Raw genomic sequence first — 23,769 nt, 5'->3', positions numbered from 1 at the left:
GGACAGCGGTAGCAGAATACATGATCAACCCAGTGCCATGACTGAACACTGGCCTAAAAAAAAAAAAAAAAAAGTGAACACCGGCCTTCCCGGCCCAAACATCAGACCGGCCCACCGGGAATTGTCCCGGTGCTCCCGATTAGCCACTCCGGGCCTGGCTCCAAGCTGTCGTCCGTGGCTGCGATCTGCGCTCCGGATGAATCAAGCAAACCACAGTGGAGAGCCGATGTTGGACAGGGATGTTTCAGTAGCTGGAGGACCTCTGGTGTTGGTCACAGATGAGGAACGGCTTCTGATGATTATTTAACCCAGACAAGTTGGTTCGAGGCTGGCTGCAGGTCTTCGGTACAGATAGTTGGTGACCGTATGGTAAAAGTTTCGATTAATAATAAAATTGAGATTCTCTTCGATGGTCGGTCGAAAATGTCTCCAAAATTATTATTACGTGACTAGAGCACATCAACACATCAACACAAAAACAAAACAAATCATGCGCCCTTACGTGGTGAGCAAAAATTTAAGTTTCACGAAGAAAACTAGAAAAGAACGTTTTCTGAAGAACAAAATCAAGCTACTTGACGTGACTATGAGCACCAACAAAAAAAAGACTGAGAGATCAATGAAATGAGACGAATAACTAGAATGAAAGACAAGATGAATGTAAAACAGAACAGAATTAGATTAAGACTTGAAGAAGAAATGCCGTCTGCTGCGCACTACAGACATTGGGCTCTATTTTCGACTTCCCCACTGGCGCGGCGCAGTGGTATTTTCGTGCAGCGTAGGCAGGCTCATGGCACACTAGGTATTTTGGTAAACCAAGGCGAACAGAGGTGCGCCAGGATGGGCGTTGCGGCGCAGTAGGGGGGAGGTGTCGGCATAATGAGTCAGCGCATTGGGATTTTTGACCATTTCGGTCTGTGCTGGCTGCGTAAAAGTGTGCTGAAAGCTCGCCACCCCAGACCTGATCAACTCTGTGCGCCAGCAGCACACCGCTGGGCAAGTGGATTTTTGTAAACCGGCGGAGTGGTGCGCTCACGTCACCAATACCTCACAGTCAGGTTTCCAGTGTCTGGCATTTCACTGTGATCAATAATTAGCAACAGCCACGATTCAATGCAACTATCTGAGTCAGCAGATACAGTCAGACCTAAATTTATATATTTTCTGTATCTGTATCTCATCTGACCACATCGCAAACGCGTTCAGCACGCGTAATGGTCACTCAACCTGACTGTACACAGGTGAAACAAGGATGTCTGGTGATCTGTGACTCAAATTGCCTGGTGACAAACGTATATTCCGCTTTCCCCGGGTCGGCACATAACTCGTTCATCCTGGCGAATTCTAGCATCCCTACAGTATTTCAGGGGGACATCTCTCTGGATGTGTGGCTGCTAGGTAATAACGGCTATCCACTGAAAATGTGGTTGATGACGCCATATATCACACCGTCAACAAGACAGCGTGGTTTTAACAGTGTTTTTAGCAGTGCTTGGTCAGTCATCAAATGCACACTGCGATCAATAATTAGCAACAGCCACGATTCAATGCAACTGTCTGAGTCAGCACATACAGTCAGACCTATATTTTGATCAGTATCTCATCTGACCACTGACATCTGATGTCAGTCTCCTCCTGGGAGAAGTTTGGGCGTCGGACACACCTGTGCGGTCTCAGTCATCCTCGAAACTTGCCATGCGCCTTGCTAGCGGTGTTCTTAAAGGTGAGGCGAGGAGCTGCTGTGATTGGTGAAGATTTGACTCGGCTGTGTCAAACCCACTCCACGTCTTCGCGGACGTGTCTGCGCCGCCACACCCCATCGCCGCAGCGGACCTGGCTTTGCACTGCACCTGCGCCGCGCCGGTGGCAGAGTCGAAAATAGAGCCCAGTATATTCGCTCCAGGATGTGTCTAATCAATAGGCTGTCACGCACGTGAGATGGCCAGCGATGTGATTTCACCTTATAGAGCGAGAATTAACTAATGATTTGTACAAGGGGCTCATCTGCTTCTCACTATGGTCAATCATATATATTTTAAATGATCAGTTTCCAATGACCTTTCAACATCATTTACAACATCGTTTCCGACCTCGTTAGCGAGAGTAGCCGCACGCTGCACCGTCCTGAGGCTGCTGGGACGGATCACTTAAAGCTCATCGCTCGGTGGTGTCGCAGGAAACAAAAGAGTAGAACAAGAAAACCAAAAATTGCAGGTTCTGATATAAAACACAAAGCAGGCGCCGTTTCCCTCATAATAAACAGCATTTCAGACAGATGACAGATGCTGTTGAAAACTTCCTTGGACGACTTCCTGTGTGGTGTGGTGCTCGTTCGCTTGGGTTTGGTGCTCGGCTTTGGACTATATTTTGGACTATATTCTACTTTTTTTGGATTACTGATTCTGGATTACGGCCCTCGGACTAAATTTTGCTACCTTTGGTTCTGGATACTGCCTGGTTTACGACGCGGATTTTGGATCACGGACTTGCAACGAAAGTTGGCTAGTTTGCAATCTAGCTAGCCAGTGGCTAGGCTAACAGCTGACCGAGGCTGGGTGGCGTTACCTAGCAGCAGCATGCCGCCGAAGAGGGCAATGACAGCAGAGGAGGGCGACGAACTCAAGAAAACTTTGGAGTTTTTGGCTGAGGAGATTTCTGCGGTTAAACAGCAGCAGAAAGGCATCCTGGAACTGGTGGAGGAGGTGAAGGATCTCCGGATCCAGAACGCCGAGAAAGACGGGCGTCTGGTGGAACTGGAGAACAGAGTGGCGGAGCTAGAGCAGTACTCCAGGATCAATGACGTGATTGTTACCGGGCTCCACATCAAGCCCCGGTCATACGCCCTGGCGGTGACCGCTGACAACGGGGGACAGCCCGACGAGCAGGATGACAGATCGGCAGAGCAACAGGTAGCTGCCTTCCTCCACTCAAAGGGAATTGCAGTGGATCTAAACAACACAGAAGCATGCCACCCTCTGCCCCGGAGAAACGACAGCAATACACCAGCCATAATCATGAGGTTTGTAAACAGAAAACACAAGACTGCACTGCTGAAACAGGGAAGGAAACTGAAAGGAACAAACGTTTTCATAAATGAGCATCTCACAAAAAGAAACTCCGACATCGCAAGAAAAGCACGTACCTTGAAAAAACAGGGAAAAATTCAAAGCACATGGACCAATAATTGTAAAATATTCATTAAGCTTAACGGACGCCAGAGCAAGCCAAAGTTGTGGTCATCAGGACCATGGAGGAGCTGGACAATGATCATCATCATAAACCGGAGTCACTACACAACACACAACCATAACAACTGTCGGAAATTACTCATTCACCTGCAACCTGAGACAATGATAACCACAACTCAAAGGATTTCTGATCATGACAAAATGGAGCTAAAAACTTTTCAATATACAGATCATAATTTACTGGACAGAGAAAACGATATAGATCCGGACATCAATTTCTTTTCCAACATTAATGACAACTGCTGTTATTACACGGACGAACAATACAATCAGACCATTAAAACTGACAACAAACTATCCATAATCCATTTCAACAGCAGAAGCATGTACGCAAACTTCAATAACATCAAGGACTACTTAAGTCAGTTTACAAAACCATTCAAAATTATTGCCATATCAGAAACCTGGATTAACGCTGATAAGGGAATGGATTTTGAGATGGATGGATATGAACTCAACTATATAAACAGAAAGAACAAAAGCGAAGGAGGTGTGGCTGTATATGTGGACAAAAATTTGAATTACAGGGCATTGCAAAATACGTCAACTGCAATTGACAATCTGTTAGAATGTATAACTATTGAAATTTATAAAGAAAGAAACAAAAATGTAATAATTTCCTGTATATATAGGGCGCCAGGTTCTAGTGTTGAATTATTCAGGGTTTGGATTGAAGCATCTTTTTCATGTATGAATCAAAAAGATATTTTCATCTGTGGTGATCTTAACATTGATCTTTTAAATCCAAATAAGCACAAAATGATTGACAAATTCATTAATACAATGTACAGTATGAGTCTTTATCCAAAAATCACTAGACCTAGCAGAATCACACCCCACAGTTCCACATTAATTGACAACATATTTACTAATGACATTGAAAACAATACCGTGAGTGGATTACTAATCATTGACATTAGTGACCACCTACCAGTTTTTACAGTTTATGACAGCAACTTTAAAAGAAATCACCCAGATGTAAGACTAACATACAGACGATTGAGGACAGATGAAACTATGAATGCATTTAAAAATGACTTGCTAGCGCAAAACTGGGATGTTATATACAAGAAAAATAATATTGACAATGCGTTTTTAAGGATATTCACGTCACTATATGACAAAAATTGTCCAATAAAACAATATAGTAGAAAGCATAAATATACGGATCGACTGTGGATCACAAAGGGGTTACAAAATGCTTGTAAAAAGAAAAATACACTTTATAGAGAATTCATAAAACAAGGATCTAAAGAGGCAGAGAATAAATATAAAAAATCTAAAAATAAGTTAACCAATATTATAAGAGTTCGCAGAAAGGAATATTATAGTGAAATATTAAATAATAACAAAAACAATATTAAAGGAATATTGGATATATTAAATAATATAATCAAAAATGGCTCTAGACAATGTTACCCTCAATATTTTATAGATAGCAACATTAAAAAAGACAATATGGATGATATAGTTAATAGTTTTAATCATTTTTTTGTAAGTGTTGGACCAAACCTGGCAGAAAAAATCCCTGATCCATTGTCATCTCAGGATTGGAATGATAATCTTATAGAGAGAAACCAAAGCTCAATGTTCCTCACAGCAGTGGAAGAAAAAGAAATAACTGATATTGTAAATAATTGTAAAGATAAAATATCTACTGATTGTAATAATATTGATATGAAAACTGTAAAAATGGTCACTGAGGGGATTTCAAAACCACTACCTTTCATTCCAAACCGGTCAATTTCCAAACAAAATGAAAATAGCTAAAGTTGTGCCGCTGTATAAAACTGGGGATAGACACCACTTCACAAATTACAGGCCTGTTTCCTTACTGCCACAATTCTCAAAAATTCTAGAAAAAGTATTCAACAACAGATTGGACAAATTCTTGGATAAACATAAATTACTCTCTGACAGTCAATACGGATTTAGATCAAACAGTTCAACATCACTGGCATTAATGGAATCAATTGAAGAAATCACCAACGCCATAGATAATAAGCGGTATGCAATTGGAATATTCATCGACCTCAAGAAAGCTTTCGACACAATCAATCATGACATATTAATCAATAAACTGGAACGGTATGGGATCAGAGGGGTTGTTCTGTTCTTGGGAGATTGTGTTTCCTCATGCTTGGACATTACCTGTGGTGTCCCCCAGGGCTCAGTGCTGGGTCCAAAACTGTTTATTCTTTATATAAATGATGTCTGTAAAGTCTCTACGGTATTAAAATTAGTTTTATTTGCAGATAAAACAAATATTTTTTGTTCAGGGGAGAATTTACATGAGCTTCTGGGGATGATTACTGCAGAACTGTGTAAGTTAAAGAAGTGGTTTGACATAAACAAACTATCATTAAATCTAAACAAAACTAAATTCATGTTATTTGGGAATTGTAAAAGGAATACTAAAGCACTAATACAGGTAGATGGGGTTGACATTGTAAGGGTTCATGAAAATAAATTTCTTAGTGTAACTGTGGACGAAAAAATAACATGGAAATCTCACATAAAACATATACAAAACAAATTGTCACGCAGCATCTCGGTACTAAGTAAAGCAAAACACTTTCTGGACCACAAATCACTCCACATTCTTTACAGTTCAATGATGCTACCATACTTAAATTACTGTGCAGAGATTTGGGGCAATACTTACAAATGTACATGACAACCACTGTTTATACTGCAAAAAAGAGCCATAAGGATAATTCACAACACTGGTTACAGACAACACACAAATCCTTTATTCTTAAAATCAAAAACACTGAAACTCACAGATCTGGTTCATTATCAAACAGCACAAATCATCTACAGAGCAATAAACAACCTACTCCCAGGAAATATTCAAAAACTGTTTTATCAAAGGGAAGGGGGATATAATTTGAGGGGGGAAATGAATTTAAAACACCTTTGTGCTCGCACAACTTTAAAAACCTTTTGTATCTCTACATGTGGAGTGAAACTGTGGAACAGACTGTCGGGGGAACTAAGGCGATGTCCAAGCATGAGTATGTTCAAACAGCGGTACAAACATATGGTATTCACGAGGTACAGGGAAGAAGAAGGGTATGGTGATCATTAGGGTTCTCACATATTTACATGTTTATTTATTTTATTTATTTGATATTGTTGGCATAGGCAAATATGCTTAGTTACTGTATGTGAAGTAGGTGTTTAAAAAAAAACAAAAAAAAACGGGATACATAGGAAGTATATGGTATGATCATTAAGCGGAGAAGGGGTAGGATTAAATAAGCCAATGCTTCTTCCTACTCCTTTTCGAACATGTTATGTTAATATTGTTCCAATGGCTCTCAATTAAATGTTTTAATTTGTTCATTTGTTTTTTGTTTTTGCTAATTTTTTTTTTGTACTACACTGTACTATGTTTGAAATAAAGCCTTCATTCATTCAACATGCATTAGACAATTCTTATGAACAAATGACAACATTCATCAATAAACATGATAACATTTGCTAATACTCATCCAAATTAAAATGATAACTAAGGGTATAACTCACTTGATATAACAAGGGAATAAAGAAAGGCCGAAATGATTATCGCTATTATGGTTACTATTAATAACTGTCTCATGTCAAGCATATTCAACTTAACCGCCAGGAACCTCTAGATGGCAGTATGGTTCCATGGTAGAAATTCAGACAAACTTTTTAAGAGAGTTTAAATCACAGTTCTGTCATTTTATAAGCTGGAAAACCAGACAAGCACCGATATCATACAGATTAGGGGCTTAGTAATGTAAAAATATCCAAAATAAAACCAAACATAGAGATCTTATCCTGGGGTTATAGAAAAAAAGCACACAGATATACAAAACAGTTTCCTTCAGGAATGTCTAATTTACAACCCATCAGCATTATCTGATTTTGTAGGTTCCCCTGGGACCTGGCACTTTTCATTCAGACAGTTTTACTGTCCTTATCTCTCATGGGGCTATCAAGAAAGAAATGGCATCTCCATGAGACACATCCTAGGTGAAAGGTAACCTTCAATGTGGAGGTGTCTGTGACTCTTGTTTCCCTGAAAGAATGTGGAAGAGGTGCTTCTAAGCCAGACATCCTGCCTCTCTCTGAAATCACACCTCCTTGCGAACAGTCCAAATGGTCAATAACTCTTAAAAGTTGGGATGTTTTACAACTCCATTTCTCCTGAAGGAATGCCAAAAGGTCAGTTACAGATCAGTTCTGCTACATTATTGAGGACCTTCTTCCAATTCTCACTTCCATTCCCCATATTGCAACTCTCTTATAGTGAAAGTGTGTCTTCATGTTTTAATATAGTGTTTGTCAGACCACTTCTAAAGAAAGACAGCCTGGACCCTGGACTTGATCAACAACTACTGACCGAACACAATTCTTCCCTTCTTTTCAAAACTTCTTGATAAACCAACTCATAGATCTTTCTAAAGACAAGTTCCAATCTAGTAATTTAAAATGCAATCACAAATAAAGTCCTTCCTTTCAAATCCAACTCAAGTAGAAGTACAGCAGTATCACCTAAATGTACCAAAAGTATCACAAGTGTAATGACTAACTACAAAAAAATGTCCCTATGACCTTTTATCCAACATTCTGCAAACTAATACTTAACAAAATTCAAAATACTCCTACATGTTAGATCTGACTTCAGCATTCCAATTTTAATTTCTAAAATATTACACAGTCTTGTCCCATCCTATTTATCATCTCTAGTCAGTCCTCATATACCTGTTAGGGCTCTACTATCTCAAAATGACAGTCTCCTGAAGATTCCAAAAATGAATCAAATATCAGTAGATATATGGCCTTCTTTTACCAAGCCCCTATTCTTCGGAATGATTTTCCTACTCTTATTTGAGAGCATAACTCAATCGACTCATTCAAAAGTAAATTCAAAAGAATTTTTTTTGCATCAGCTTTCAAGCTTACTTAATCTGCCAAAATATTAAAATATGGCTAGCCAACTTATACTCAGTATATGTGCAGATAGTTATATAGAAGTATTAGTTTTACACTTTTTTTTGTAAATACATATTTTGCTAATGCTCCACATCACTGTTTTTATTGTATGTGTCAAATATTCCAGTTGAAATGCTTTGCATGTAGTTGGTATCACCTCTTTACATTTTTGTGTGTTTTGCTGATGTTGCTCATTGCTGTTTTTATTGTATATATAGCCCACTGAGGCATGTTTTCTGATGTTGCAATGCAAATGCATTCTTCTGTTTAAGACTTTGTACTCTTATATAGCAAAAGTGACATTCAAACTGATATATGCTACAGGAGAGAAATACACTCTTCAATGATAACAGAATCACTATAACCATGAGTAATAGAGGAGCCAGAAATAGCTGAACAGGTTTAGCCACATGCCCACAGACAACCAGAGAGATTAGAATGTGTTTTATGGATGCACTGCAGATCACATTAACATTATTACATTCAACGGGAATGACCCGAGAGAATGATGGAGTAGAGAGACGAGCTCGAAAGGAGGGAATGGAGATGGAAATGGAGGACAGGGCAAATAAGACAGTGCATGGATAGGGAAACTGGAGGAGTGAAATAGAGCAGAATGAGCAACGTGTGAAAGAAATCAGAGGAAAATGAGCAAAATGGAGGTGAAAGGTAAAAGTTGTGTAAGTGAGAATTACAGATGTTGATAAGGAGAGAGTGGAATATTAGGAGGAAGGAGATGGTGAATCACAGTCTGTATCTGGATTGCTCCCAATTAACCAGCTGAGACCAGCTGCAGAAGGCTGAGCCTGCAGTGAGGGTGGCGATCATACAGAGAAGTCAGATGGTGGTCAGCTACTGCTTTCCCCACAGCAGTCAATGAACTGCATGGATGAGGTCCTGACTATTATTATCTTCAACCAGGCACAGTGCCAAGAAAGTGGAGGCTGAAAACAGCAAAGGTTCATCTCTGTGGAATGTTTGGGGTGAAGGCTGAAAAAAAAGGTGATATTAACTTACTACAGGTATTTTATGGGTGCTTAATAAGTGTGGAAAAAATTAAATGTAAGACCTTAGAAAGAGCTTGGATCAGTCCCAACAGGAAGAAACGATCCAACACAAATTAAACCCTACAGTGTTTTTTGTGAGAGTGTGCAGTTTTGTCCAATCAAAAAAAAAACAAAAAAACACTGCCTTTAACTTCCACCAACAACGTCAACTTCCATTTGAGATTTTATTTGCACTGATGCAGACTTCTCAGGCAGCTCTTGTTCTGAGGTTGTATGTGGCCTCCACCATCTTCAATCCCAGCAAACAACCATTTCCACCCAGTATTCCATGGAATTATGTTAATGTTAGATGATTCTGTGCACATTTTATACCCAATGCTAACTTTAAGTGCAAGTGCAGGAAGTATGTCTGTCCGTCATGTGGTGAGGCAGAAAGATTACGGAATGAAGGTTGTGTTACTTAGGGTATTACATGGGATAGTAATCCCAGTTTGTGCCCAGTCATAGACCTGCAAGTGATGTTAGCTTTTTTTTTTTTTTTTTTTTTTTTAGCTCACAACAATCTCTCCCTAACTGTAATAAAGTATTTCATTTCTATGAACTTCCTATTTTAACCATAGTTAATTTCTTTCCTTAGCTTCACAAATAGCTCAAAGGAAAACTACAGTTAATTACAAATAGTTTTTCTTTTTTGCTTGTCCGCTTATCTATTATGTTGATATTCTACTACAAAAGTAATTCCAGAGATCTGGGGACACTACAATATAACTAAAAATTGGTCCAACAGGGCAAGAAACTCAAGCGATCAGATGATTAGAGAGGTTGTAAACAAGGAGGTGATTCATATTGCTTGGGAAGAGAAAGTAACAGCAGATGGTAAAACTATTACCCCAACTGGTCTGTGAAGATTCTCATTCATTCATTCATTCATTCATTCATTCATTCATTCATTCATTCATTCATTCATTCATTCGTATTATCCCAACTGGCCATTCTAAACATCCATCACAGTTTGAAGATGGCTTACTGGATCAACTTTGATATCCTATCCTAAGCTCCTAAGCTGCAAAAAGAAAACCAAGGTTTTGATAAAGCATATCAATACCATGCTTGCCATTCACACACATTGCATAAGTGAAAAACATTAGAATGGCTACCACCATGCTGCCTGTGGAAACAGTTGTATGTCGCTTTGAGGCTCTGGGAGAGCTTTGTCCAGTGTGAGTCAATGACTGCACTCAGTACAGAACTATTGCATTGCAAACTGGGGACATGAAGTTGAAAGATCTAATGAAAAATGCTGTGGTGTTGCATTATGGGAAATGGTGGGTCAAGTGTTTTTGGAGTTTGACCCATACTAGAGACTTTAAAAAAGGATACCTTTCTTGCAAGTTCAACAACTTTATAGAAGTGCAATACTAAATCACTATTGTATCCTTCCAACAACAAATAAAACAGATGTCATCATTTTGGAATCATTTTGTACATATACTCAATTGAAACAGCACAAAGATAATATTTATAATGTTTTACCTCATCATCTTTGTTGATTTTTGTAAATATATGCTTATTCTGAATTTGATGCCAGCAAACGTTTCAAACAAGTTGGAACAGGAGCATCAAAAGACTATGAAAGATGTGGAATCCTCAGTAAATACCTGTCTAGAACATTCCACAGGCTAACAGGTTCATTGGTGATAGTATCATGATTGAATGGTGATTGCTTAGCTTAGACCAAAGATGAACGACCTACACAGCCAATGTGGTTCTTCCAGACAGAACAAAACAATTCCATAGAGTTATTCATACTTCATAGCTATTATGCTGTTGAATGATACACCTTCATGTGGTCACAGTAAGTTTTACACACAAAAATGTCATCACTTTCATCTAAATCCATTAAATACACTATAAAAATCAATCACCTTGTTACTTTCAAACAAGTCTGGACATAAAGTCTAAATTTGCATGCTTTTGTTTTTTAAGGATTATTAAATCTGATTTGAAGTAAATTCTCAGGGAAAATTATGAAAATGTAAATGTCTGCATGAGCTGATTAGAGGAGAGCATGGAGAGCTGTTGCCTGGAGAGGAGGAGATGAGGAGGAAGGAACCGATCAGGGTTTGGAGGGACAGACGGTTTTAACAGCAGGTATGTTAGAAAGCAGCCACTCAAATTTCACACTTCAGTTCAACAAAGCAGATTGGAGGGTGGGGTGATACTAACGGGGACTAACAACCATGAATCCATCACTGACTGTTTCTCCAGTGGCTATGTGTTATTGTAAAATCAGCAACAAAAACACAATTTCATCAGCTCACTGATAACATCATGGACTGCCACTATGTGTTGTCTCGGGCTTTTATTTTGCCTCCCATTGAAGTATGCAATATCAAATATGTTCTGCTCATGATTAGGTGAGCTGGAGAATGATGCTGATGTAATTTGTGCCCTGAAATGTATGAACAAATGTAATTTGGTGTGTCTGGAAACTGCACTCAATGGTGGGGTGGTAAAAGGATTACTGCACTGATCAAATGAGAGGTCCGTGTTCAGCTAAGAAATAATGCAGCTAATTGAGGAAGAAGGGAGGTGGGAACAGGTTTTACATGGAACATGGCTTTATATTTCAAATGATTATTTATATTGTTCTCTGTTTTCCATGCTTTAAATGTGTAATAAACAAAGAACAGAATGAGACATGCATAGAGAGAAAGACAAGTCGTCAAAAGTGATTTATTAGTAAAATATTCTGATGCTAATTGAACTATGCCTTCATGAAGAACAACCAGGTGCTGTGACTTGTCTTTTAACATCACAGTTTGGTACCATTGTGCTCACCTCACTGTATCTAGTAAACTGTACAACAGCTGGCGATTGTGGGCTGTAGTACTGGACAGATGGATGATTTATCTTTATACATTTTTCACATTCACATAATGGTTCAGTGACATAAAATGGGGCGAACAGATCAAGCAGTCAAAAGTTTCAGATGATGCATATTTTTTGAGTGTGTAAAATGTACAAAGAAACCCACGTGTCAAAGTTTAAGTAGCAGAGGCCTAGTATCATGAGGTTAGAGCAGAATTAGAGGTCAAAATAGTGTATATACAGTTTGGTCATTATGATACATTTATGACAATTTTTCAAAAACGTAGTTATAAATTCTTAATTGTTTGCAAATTCAATTTCTGTCACAACATTATATATGGGAGTATTTTCCTTTCCCCACTCGAAAAGGAGTAGCTTTTGCATTGCTTGATTGTTTAGCCTTGTGTCTTGCAGACATGCTTTTGTTGTTAGAGAGAAATCTGTAGCTGTTGTATTTCTCAGACTTGAGTGGTCATTTTTAGCTCCTACTCTCCACCGGCACATCCATCTGCCTGCAGTGATTTTGGCAGCCTGATGAGCCAATTATGTTGACCTGCAGTGATATAGCAACCCGTGCAGCCAAATATGCTGCCCTTTCGAAAGGGCAGCGTATACCCTACCCTAACCTGGCAACCTAAATGACAAATCACAGCACCATGAAGAATTGATTGAGGCCTTGTAGCCTCCCACTCCTGAAGACCAGTCGAAGATGCCTGTAGTGCCAGTGCAGTGGAAGTGAGCAGTGGAATACCAGTGGAAATGAGGACTTAAGACCAGATTTGTCCAAATATGGTGAAGATGGTGTAAAATGTTAGTGAGGCTTGCAGGGTACTTACCTCTGCCAAGGGAGAGACACACTGACCTGAAAATTGGACACAACCGCTCAGTGTTAAGCTGCAAAGCCTTCTTCTTGGTTTTATTTGTATTTATTTGGATCAATTTGTATTGCAGGATATTTTTATTACTACAATGTTACTGAGGGGATGGTGGGGGTGAAGGTAATTCAGGTTTCACCTTAATTCACCTCACCCGCTAACAAGAGTAGTTCAGTTACTCTCTGTGGCAATGCTTTCATGCATGTTCCACTTCGAAGAGAGGAAACTCAGTGACAAACTCAGCAGCTCTGTGCTCAAATAGAAAGTACATGCCTGGTCGTGGTTACCCATACACTTACAGCATATTATCATCTCAAACTGTACATGGGCATACATTTTTTTCCATTACGCATGTGTATATGTAACACAGTATACTGTATTACTCAATAGGGAAGTACTGTGAATAAAGAGCAAATATATAGTATGTTGTAGGCCAAATGCTTCTGTGTTAGACTCTCAGAGAGAATGACAGCTAGAGAAAACATTTTTATTTTTAACTTTAATTAATAAGTAGTTATCTGAGTCACATATATAGCCCAATAACCTTTAACCAGGGGTGTATACATCTTTTTTAGTCAGATCCATCCAAATAGGTGCAATCTTCCTCGCTGTCCTCCTCAGCACCTCTCTCCCTTTCCTCTGCTTCAGCTTCTGCATGGTAGATGATGATGGTGTAAATCCCAGTCCCTGGTTGAGCCTCAGATTAGTTGTTTCCATCCACAGGTCAACAGGTGGCATTGGGTCAAATATCTGATGACAGACAGAATCTGTACATGGATTTTATTATGTTGAGATGTGATACCTCTCTCACATGCCATACTGCTCAAAGGCAGTGTGAGAGACAGTTTAACCACCTTGTTGATGTTGGAGTAACAATCTGGTTTGCTTGTATTTCCTATTTGTCCCAAATCAAACTCAGAGGATGCTGTCAAGTCTTTTCCTTGTTTGCCATTGTTCTCGATTCAACTTCATTTACCAAGTGGGGAATCCCACTTTTCAGTTTGACTAGCTTTTTTGTTCTAATAGCTTGTGCCACATTTGTATGCTCCTTGCTATTTTTGTGTTGATCAAATAATGGATGATTGAAGTTCTTTAAATCTGCATAAACGCCATTTGTTTTATCTGCTAGATGTGGATGTGAACAACATGCCTTGCACCACATTTTGGTGTGCTCATTGTTAGCCTCAAGCCATAGCACATCTTGGAGCCACAACAGCTGATGTTATTCATTTCTGATTTTTGTCTTACATGCATACCTGCGTACCAGTTAATGTGCACCTGTGCTTATATTCACAATTTTGAAAAAATGAATTCAAAGCAAAATTCAAGTGAGTTTAACCAAATGAATCACACATTGGAAGACTTTAATTCATAGCTCATAATTCTGAACAATCTTCAGTAACCTGCCACAAACACAAATATTTTCTCACCCAGTGTAAAATACTGGAGATACTGGAGGTTAACGGATGAAATATTCAGTCGGCAGGTTATGCCAGAAAGAGTGTTTCAAGATTATGGACATGTCCTTAAGAGTTTTGCATTGAATTAATTCTGACAAAATTCAATGGTTATATCTGTGATTCAAACGTAATCAGCAATACCAAATAAATAAACTAAAAATAAAACTGGCCTAGTTATCAGCTGGCTAGCAAAGCAATGGTAATAATAGCTAGCCATCATATTAGCCAGTTGTCTGAACTGTGTTAATGCTAATTCTTATGACTAAATAAGAACCCTGTGGTTATATTGTGTGTTTCCAAAGGTTGGACAGGATTTAGTCAGAGAAGCGAGTGCTATATGACGAGTAGCTCATGCCGTTGTTCCTGCTTCTGTCATGAAATCAGTCACATTGAAGTGGAATTGTACTTAGCTGCTCATGTTTGACATGCGTGTACTTGAGTGGAAACAGAATCTTACTGTATCTGTGGCTTTGAGAGCACTTGTTTGCACCTGCCAATTAATGTTAGCCAGTGATCTGACTTGCAAGCTATGACCGTTGATTCATCAAATCTGCTTGCTTGTAGTCTGTGTTCCAACATCATTAGACTGCCAGATTTCTCCTGATTTTATTTTGTAGCAAGTAATAAAGATGCTGTGGGGACATATATTGGAGCATATTAGAAAAATTAAGTAAAAGTTAATAGTATAAATGGAAGTTGATAGAAATATAAAAAATAAATGCAGATTCTCCCAAAAAAGAGGTACTATAATGAAGTATCATCACATCATCACATTACACAACTGCAAATAATATAGGATAGGTCTGATCATTAATTTATAGATCTTATATAATTGAAGCATGTTCAGTAGACATTAGTTAGTATGGGACAGAATCAAACTATATAATCTAACTATATTACTGTATTTCAGTAGTGAGTATTATATTGTAAATGGTAAATGGACTGTATTTATATAGCACTTTTCCTAGTCCGACGATCACTCAAAGCGCATAACAACACTTCTTCATTCCCACTCACACACACGTTCATACAATGGTGGCTAGACTCTGCTCATTATGAGCGTTAACCTCTAATGCTAATTGCTAAATACACACAATATAAGTAAAAAAGATAAGCTGCCATGTAACAGTCTCCCAGTATCCTGACAATACTACATGTAAATGTAACAGTAATACGTCAATAATGATAAATGGGAAACAGCTACAAAAGTCCTGTGTTTACATACACATATTATACTGAATTAATACAAGCTACAGATAATATAATAACTGTTGAATTTAAAACTATATTGCATAATAAATTGCATTATTTAAAATAATACTTGACTAATGCTTGATACAGTCTATTAGTGAACCAGTATAAAGAAAGACATTGAGCCACTTAACAAACATACCCAGTGGCAAGTATGAACTCAGCTAATGACCAATGGCCTGGTGATAAAAGTAAAATAATCATATTATGATATATCATATTTATCATAACTAATTTCATATTGCTATACTTATAAGCATAGACTGCTTCTTTCTTGAGCCCAATTCGGGAAATTATTTTGTCACAGTAGCATTAACATACAGGCAAACATAGAAGGCATGCACAATATTTAGAAAAAAGTAAGTGACAAAAAATATAATCAGATAAAAATAATTATTAATAATTATAAAAATAAAAATAACTAAGTACAACTAAATATATCATTATATAATATGTCATTATAATGTATAATACATATTCTATAATAATTTAATAAAAAAGTACAATATAACTAAATATATAGACAGTATTTACACTCAAAAAACAGCAAATTATTGCAAAATATACCTGTACATCAAAACACTTAGCACTGAGCAGGCTGACGTGCTGAGGTAAGCGTATCGTCTCACTTCCTGTTTCTGGTTGCTCCCTTACGAGTAGTGTGCGTTTGTCGCTCTTGTTCCTCTGCGTGTAATTTGCTCTGTGTTTTGTTACAGCGGCCTTTTATCCGCGCTCTAGAGTAACATTAGTTCTGCTCAAACACCCATAAGTCTGTTTATTTAGCGACCGTCAATTTTATTTGTTGACGCGCTTGTCTGCTCTGCTAGCTATACCAACTTAGCCTAGCAGCTAGCGATGGCTTCTCTCTGTCCCTCTCCAGCTCTCTCCTGTTTGGTGTGTCACATGTTTAGCTACTCCTCTGCCTCCTTTAGTGATACTGGTACGTGTAATAAATGTAGTTTATTTGGTGAGTTGGAGGCGAGGCTCGGCTTTCTGCTCGGCTCCGCACCATGGAAACAAAACCATTAGCTATAGTTAGCCAGGCCCCCGTAGTCGGTGCGGACCGACCAAGTGCAGCTCCGGCTAGCCGTCCCTCGACAGCTCCCGAGCAGCCGGGAAACCAGGGAGGCTGGGTGACTGTTCGAAGGAAGCATAGTCCCAAGCTGAAGCCCACGGGTCACCACCAACCGCTTCATGTTTCTAACAGGTTCTCCCCACTCGGCGACACACCCGCTGAGAAACCAACTCTGATTATTGGCAGCTCCATTTTGAGAAATGTGAAGTTAGCGACACCAGCGACCATAGTCAAATGCCTGCCGGGGGCCAGAGCGGGCGACGTCGAATCAAATTTGAAACTGCTGGCTAAGGATAAGCGTAAATACCGTAAGATTGTTATTCACATTGGCGGTAATGACACCCGGTTACGCCAATCGGAGGTCACTAAAATTAATGTGGAATCGGTGTGTACATATGCTAAAACAATGTCGGACTCCGTAGTTTTCTCTGGACCCCTGCCAAATCTGACCAGTGATGATATGTTTAGCCGCATGTCATCGTTCAATCGCTGGCTGTCGAGGTGGTGTCCAGCAAACGGTGTGGGCTTCATTGATAATTGGCAGACTTTCTGGGGAAGACCTGGTCTGATTAGGAGAGACGGCATCCATCCCACTTTGGAGGGAGCAGCTCTCATCTCTAGAAATCTGACCGATTTTATTTATGAACCTAACCCCTGACAACTCAGAGTTGAGACCAGGAGGCAGAGCTGCAGTCCAACACGCTTCTCTGCGCCTCCATTAGAGCAGTTACCCACCCAACACTCCATAGAGACTGTGTCTGCCCCCCGACCACGTAAACTAAGTAAACCAAAAGTACAGAGAAGAGGAGTTAAACATAAGAATCTAATTAAAATTAGAACAACCTCTGCAATAGTACAACAAGATAGGAGAATTAAATGTGGACTCCTTGACATCAGATCTCTGTCCTCTAAAGCTGTTCTAGTAAATGAGTTAATATCAGACCATAATGTTGATTTATTTTGTCTGACTGAAACCTGGCTGTGTCCTGAAGAGTATGTGAGCCTAAATGAAGCTACTCCTCCGAGCCATATTAATACCCACATTCCTCGAGGCAGCGGCAGAGGAGGTGGAGTTGCAGCCATTTTTGACTCAAGCCTTTTGATCAACCCTAAACCTAAACTCGACTATAACTCATTTGAAAGCCTTGTTCTCACTCTTTCTCATGAGAAATGGAAAACAGTGCAGCCACTTTTATTTGTTGTAGTATACCGCTCTCCTGGTCCTTACTCCGAATTTATAGCTGAGTTCTCGGAGTTTCTATCAAGTTTAGTTCTTGAAGCAGATAAAGTAATTATTGTAGGTGACTTTAATGTACATGTCGACGTTGATAATGACAGCCTTAGCACTGCGTTTATCTCAGTATTAGACTCAGTTGGCTTCCGCCAGAATGTACATGAACCGACTCACTGTTTTAACCACACCCTCGACCTTGTTCTGACATATGGCATTGAAATCGAAGACTTAATAGTCTCCTCACAGAATCCTCTTTTATCAGACCATCATTTAATAACTTTCGAATTCATATTACCAGACTACCATCCAGTAGGCAAAAATTCTTATACCAGACTCCTGTCTGATAGTGCTGTAGCTAAATTTAAGGATATGATCCCATCAGTATTTAATTCAATGCCATGTCTCAATACAACAGAGGAGTCTTATGCTAATGTTAGTCCCTCCCAGATTGACTTCCTGGTTGATAGTGCTACAGGATCGTTGCGTATGACACTTGACTCTGTTGCTCCCCTAAAAAAGAAGAAAATTAAACAGAGGAGGTTAGCTCCATGGTATACTCCTCAAACCCGCAAATTAAAGCAAACTTCACGGAAAATAGAAAGGAAATGGCGTTCTACCAATTTGGAAGAATTTCGGTCCGCCTGGCAAGACAGTCTTAAAATATACAGGAAAGCCCTCCGCAGTGCCAGGGCAGCCTATTACTCTGCACTAATAGAGGAAAATAAGAACAATCCCAGGTTTCTCTTCAGCACTGTAGCCAGGCTGACAGAGAGCCATAATTCTGTTGAACCATGTATTCCTTTAGCTCTGAACAGTAATGACTTCATGAGCTTCTTTAATGATAAAATTCTAACTATTAGAGACAGAATTCATCGACTCCTGCCATTAACAGGTACTGTTTTGTCTTCAAACGCAGAAATCGTAGAAACTGTTACTCAGTCTGTCGCAGTTTTAGACTGTTTTACTCCTGTTGACCTTCACCAACTAATTTCAATAATTTCATCATCAAAATCATCTACCTGTATTTTAGATCCTATCCCGACTAAGATGTTTAAAGAAGTATTACCTCTAATTGACTCTTCAGTTTTAGACATGATCAATCTCTCTTTATCAACAGGCTGCGTACCACAGTCCTTTAAAGTAGCTGTGATAAAACCGCTACTGAAAAAGCCTACTCTTGATCCAGGGGTTTTAGCCAACTACAGACCGATATCCAACCTTCCCTTTCTCTCAAAAACTCTTGAGAAAGCAGTTGCCAATCAGCTGTGCGACTTTCTAAACAATAATAGTTTATTCGAGGATTTCCAGTCAGGATTTAGAGTGCATCATAGCACAGATACAGCACTGGTTAAAGTTACAAATGACCTTCTAATTGCATCTGATAAAGGATTTGTCTCTGTACTAGTCTTACTGGATCTTAGTGCTGCATTTGACACCATTGACCATGGCATCCTATTGCAGACACTGGAACATTTCATTGGCATTAAGGGAACTGCGCTAAGCTGGTTTAAATCCTACTTGTCAGATCGCTCTCAGTTTGTACGCGTTAATGACGACTCCTCTGTGCTCACTAAAGTCAGCTATGGAGTTCCGTAGGGTTCTGTGCTTGGACCAATTCTATTCACCTTATATATGCTTCCTTTAGGTAAGATTATCAGGAAGCACTCAATAAATTTTCATTGCTATGCAGATGATACCCAGCTATATTTATCAATGAAGCCGGAAGAAACCAGTCAGTTAACTAGACTACAAGCATGTCTTCATGACATAAAGACCTGGATGACCTGCAATTTTCTGATGCTAAACTCGGACAAAACTGAAGTTATAGTAGTAGGCCCTAAACATCTTAGAAAGTCACTTTCTGATGACATAGCAGTTATAGATGGCATTGCGCTGGCCTCCAGCACCACTGTAAAGAATCTGGGAGTTATCTTTGACCAAGACATGTCCTTTCACTCCCATGTAAAACAAATTTCAAGGACTGCCTTTTTTCACCTACGTAATATCGCAAAAATCAGGCATATTTTGTCTCAAAATGATGCAGAAAAACTAGTCCATGCATTCGTAACTTCCAGGCTGGATTATTGCAATTCTTTACTATCAGGCTGCCCAAATTCGTTGCTGAATATTCTCCAGTTGCTCCAGAACACTGCAGCACGTGTTCTGACAAAAACCAGGAAGCAAGATCATATTTCTCCAATACTCGCCACTTTGCACTGGCTCCCTGTAAAGTTTAGAATAGAGTTTAAAATTCTCCTCCTTACTTACAAAGCCATAAATGGCCAGGCACCTTCTTATCTTAAAGAGCTCATAGTACCTTATTGCCCTACTCGAACACTGCGTTCCCAGAATGCAGGTCTACTTATGGTTCCTAAAGTCTCAAAAAGCAGAACAGGAGTCAGAGCATTTAGCTATCAAGCTCCTCTCCTGTGGAACCATCTTCCAGTCTTTGTCCGGGAGGCAGACACTGTCTCTACATTTAAGAGTAGGCTTAAAACTTTCCTTTTTGATAAAGCTTATAGTTAGGGCTGGCTCAGGCTTGTCCTGGACCAGCCCCTAGTTATGCTACTATAGGATTAGACTGTCGGGGGACATCCAAAGATACACCGAGCTCCTCTGTCCTTCTGTCCCTCTCAATCCGCACGCTCTCATGTCCTACCACGGCGTGTTACTAACTTAGCTCCTTCCCCGGAGTCTCTGTGCTTTGTCGTCTTGCAGGTTCCCATGGACAGTGGCTGAATCTGGATTGTGGATTTCAGCTGCATCTCCTGCCTTGGCCCTGCCTGACATCCACTGCAACTGCTACTGCTGTTATTACATCCACTGTCACTGTTACTGTGACTGCATGTCTGTCTCTCTGTCTCTGTCTCTCTCTCTCTCGCTCTCTCTGACTGCATTTCTGTCTGTCTGTCTGTCTGTCTGTCTGTCTGTCTGTCTGTCTGTCTGTCTGTCTGTCTGTCTCACTCTCCCTCTCTTGCTCTTCCTCTCTCACCCAACCGGTCGAGGCAGATGGCCGCCCACCCAGAGTCTGGTTCTGCTCGAGGTTTCTGCTTGTTAAAAGTAAGTTTTTCCTCGCCACTGTCGCCAAGTGCTTGCTCATGGGGGAATTGTTGGTTTCTTTGTAGATAAAAGAGCTTGGTCTGTACCAGCTCTATATGGAAAGTGTCCTGAGACAACTTCTGTTGTGATTTGGCGCTATACAAATAAAATTGAATTGAATTGAATTGAATTGAATTGAATTGAATTGAATTGAATTGAATTGAATTGAATTGAATTGAAATCAAGGTACCTCATCACATTGATGTTACCTAGGTAACATTAGCTATAAAGTAATGACCAGCTCAGTTCTAAGTAAAAGTTATTACTGATTGGTAGCACTACACAGAATTGATCTGTTAGGTAATCAGGTACTGTGAGTGATAACCAACAAACATTGTTTTAATGTTAGCTATGCTAACATGATAATATTTGGTAATGCTTATAACAAAGCTATTAATATTACCTTAACATGTGACTGCTAAGCAGCTGTTTCCATCGCAATCAAGTGTAAAGTGTAAACTACAAAGAGAAGTGTGTGTGTTTGCGTGGGTGTGTCATGAAAGCATGATTTATTCTCTTGGAGCTGTAATAATCAAAATTGTAAGACAATCTTTGTTTTTTCGTTTTTTCGTTCATTCTAACCAGGCACACTCTTATGCTCGTTGCTTTGAATGAAATAAATACAAGGATTATAAAGACAATATAAGACTATTTCACTGTAGGTTCCAAATACATCAAGTTTAAAACTGTAATCACATAAGATGGCTGCCACATAGTTCCATCCCAGAATGGCAAACCAGTATGACAAATTGCATCTAGTGTTTCATATCCGTGATCTGTCAATTTATAAGATAAGATAAGATAAGATAAGATAAGATAAGATAAGATAAGATAAGATAAGATAAGATAAGATACACCTTTATTAGTCCCACAGTGGAGAAATTTCAGGTATTACAGCAGCAAAGTGGATAGCAAAAATAGAGGGCATCAGTAAAAAAAAAAAAAAGACATTAAATATCAAACAAGCAAGCAAACTAGTCCCCTCAGGTACTGTCATGAGTAGACCCTGCAATGAATCTCAATTAACAGCAGATAAATGAACCAAATAAAGATAATGGCCATCACTGGAAGCAGCAGGCAATATCCTTTAGAATTATGTTTGATTAGGGAAGCCAATTGTGATTTCTGATTTCACCCACTTAGCAGAAATGTACTTGCTACTTTCAATACTGGGTGGGTGCAATTAGGTGGCCCTGGGTAATCTCAACACAGCAGTGATATGTTAATCCCTCTCTGTATTCTGGTCCTTCAGGAGGCTTTGATTGTTTTGATGGCAAATACCAATCTTTGATCGAATGTTTTTTTTTTTTTTTTTTTTTTTTTTTTTTTACAGCTGTAGGTACTGTTTTATCCTTTGTGGTTAACATTTTAGGCATGGCACATTAAACAGTCCCTGTTGACCAGTGAAAACCCAGTTGCTAACCAGTGAACACTCAGCTACTGACAAGTGAAAACCTACCTACTGACCACTATGCTGGCTGCACTGTGCTGTGGCTGTCAGTAATGTTCTCCCAGCATCTTTGATTTGTTTTTTTGGCTGACATTCATCTCTGGAGTTCAGCTGAAGGCTGCATGCCAATGTGATCTCATGCAGGCAACCCTGACAGCACTCATTTTTGACAGACAGCAGGGAGTGACTGTTCTTCTGTGCATGAAATACAAAAAAGAGGGCTAGCTTTGTTTGTAGCACAAACCACATTAAGCTCATTCAATCAGCTAACCTGTTAAACTGGGGTAGAAATGAATCAGTGTCATTGACTGATTAATAGGTGGAGGAGAGTGGAAAGCAGTGATGCATAGATTAGTTATATGTGCAGGCACCACAGATAAACCGCAGATCAGATGTGCCAGGTCATAAAAATGAAATTAAATGAATTAAATGAATTAAATAAATTTGTCGAGAGAGATACTGTGTTAGGGTTCGCAGTTTTGAACCGACAGTAGCGGAGCCGGACACAATCAAGCAGTTTGAATAGTCTTTTAATGTCCAACAAAAAACACTGCTGGCAAGGCAGCACAAGGCAAACACAAAACACTCCAGCTCTAAAAAACGAAGGCGGAGGAGATAAAAGTCTTAGATCTTCCGGGAGACGACGGAGAAACCAGACAGGAGGCAGCGACCAACAGGAGACGGAGACCTCGAGGAGAAACGTGGGTGAAGCAACTGGTAATAATCTGGCAGAGAGGTGGAGGAATGATCAGAGTCTTATGGGGAGCTGATCAGTGGGGATGAGACGCAGGTGCGCCTCATCTGGAGACCAGCAACGGCAAAGATTGGCCAGCCCCGTCACCTGTCGCACCTGCAATGAGAAAAAACGCAAGAGGGAGGGGGAAGGTGGAGAGAAGAGCACCAGCACAAAATACCAAAATCCAGCAATGACAAACAAAACACAGGCCCTGACATACTGTGCACATGTATGGATGAGCCACAGCAGAGTATAGCTTCACTGACTATTTTAATCTCCTGACACACCAACAAGATCGCTCAGAATCTAATATTAATTAATGTTTTGCATTCTTCTACACATCTAAAAAGTCACACACACAGTCCAGGTTCCATCCATCCATCCATGGAGCCTATACCAGCTGTCAACGGGTGGGAGGTGGGGTACACCCTGGACCGGTCGCCAGTTGATCGCAGGGCAACATATACAGACAGACAACCATTCGCGCTCACA

General features: G+C 39.6%; 1 pseudogene; it reads left to right on the top strand.

The window, feature by feature from the left end:
* Positions 1 to 16,538: 16,538 nt before the first annotated feature.
* On the top strand, positions 16,539 to 17,416 carry LOC139345437 (uncharacterized; annotated as a pseudogene).
* The last annotated feature ends 6,353 nt before the right edge of the window (positions 17,417 to 23,769 follow it).

Source organism: Chaetodon trifascialis, chromosome 17 (assembly GCF_039877785.1).
Source record: "Chaetodon trifascialis isolate fChaTrf1 chromosome 17, fChaTrf1.hap1, whole genome shotgun sequence".
Classification (NCBI taxonomy): domain Eukaryota; kingdom Metazoa; phylum Chordata; class Actinopteri; order Chaetodontiformes; family Chaetodontidae; genus Chaetodon; species Chaetodon trifascialis.
Note: the sequence above shows the minus strand (reverse complement) of the source record. Positions and strands in the feature narration are given on the sequence as shown.